Source organism: Nannospalax galili, unplaced genomic scaffold (genome assembly GCF_000622305.1).
Source record: "Nannospalax galili isolate Female #2095 unplaced genomic scaffold, S.galili_v1.0 scaffold448, whole genome shotgun sequence".
Lineage (NCBI taxonomy): Eukaryota > Metazoa > Chordata > Mammalia > Rodentia > Spalacidae > Nannospalax > Nannospalax galili.
The window spans coordinates 1,257,502-1,258,780 of record NW_008359324.1 but is presented as its reverse complement, the minus strand read 5'-3'; the positions used below and the strand labels follow the sequence as shown (position 1 = coordinate 1,258,780).

The 1,279-nt window shown below is 42.2% G+C and overlaps 1 pseudogene; it reads left to right on the top strand.

The window, feature by feature from the left end:
- The first annotated feature begins 255 nt into the window (after positions 1-255).
- On the top strand, positions 256-901 carry LOC103725640 (annotated as a pseudogene).
- Positions 902-1,279: the final 378 nt, after the last annotated feature.

The following is a 1,279-nucleotide window of genomic DNA, read 5'->3' as shown; positions in this document are numbered from 1 at the left end:
TTGGCAATTTAGTAACTTGTTCTCATTTTCAAAATTAATTCATCATTTTCTTAAATTCAAAAGTTCATTATTGAGCAGGGAGTGAAGGCGGACACCTTTAATCCCAGCACTCATGAGGCATAGGCAAGTGGATCTCTGTGAGACTAAGACCAGACTGGTCTATATTGGGAGTTCCAGACAAGCTGAGGCTACAGGGAGACCCTGTTTCAAAAAAAGTCATTATTATTATCTCAAAAAATCCAAGAATCCCTTATCATGGGTTGTGGCCCTGCCTGGTGTTACCGTTATTGTAAGAACAAGCCACACCCTACGTCTCACTTCTGCGGGGTAGTCCTGATACCAAGATCCTCATCTTTGATTTTGGACGGAAAAAGGCAAAAGTTGACGAATTGCCATCTCTGTGGCCACATGGTATCAGATGAGTATGACGAGCTCTCCTCCCGAAGCCTCGGAGGGCACCCGTATTTGTGCCAACAAATACGTGGTGAAAAACTGTGGCAAAGATGGCTTTCATAATCGAGTGAGGCTCTACCCTTTCCATGTCATCTGAATCAACAAGATGTTGTCCTGTGCTGGGGCTGACAGGCTTCAGGCAGGTATGTGGGGTGCCTTTGGGAAGCCTCAGGGCAGAGTGGCCAGGGTTCACATTGGCCAGGTCGTAATTTCCATCCACACTGAATGTCAAAATAAGGAACATGTAATTGAAGTCCTGTGTAGAGCCAAGTTCAATTTCCCTGGCCGCCAGAAGATTCACATCTTAAAGAAGTGGGACTTCACCAAGGTTAATGCAGATGAATTTGAAGACATTGTAGCTGAGAAACACTTCATCCGTGCTGGCTGTGGGGCCAAATATATTCCCAATCATGGTACCCTGGACAAGTGGCAGGCCCTCCACTCCTGAGAATTCCCTCTGCACTGAGCCCTATGCCCCACTAAGCCATCTGTTCCCTAATACACTTTCACATGCAAAAAAAAAAAAAAAAAAAAAAAGTCCATTACTATTATCTGCTTCAGTTTGTCATAGCATAAAATAGGCTGTTTTAAATGTTTGGATATACAATTGAGGGCAACTGGAATTCTTGGTCTAAGAAGTAAATACGTATCTTCAGCATATCAAAATTTATTTCATGAAACTCAGAGACCAGGGGTCTATGCAGATATTTCATGACACTTTAGAAATTCTGTCTAGGGCAATGCAATATAACAATGCAAAATAATTGTCTTAGAACAATCCATTGATTAGATAAAGTAGGGAAGATGTATTCTCACCATTCTTTAA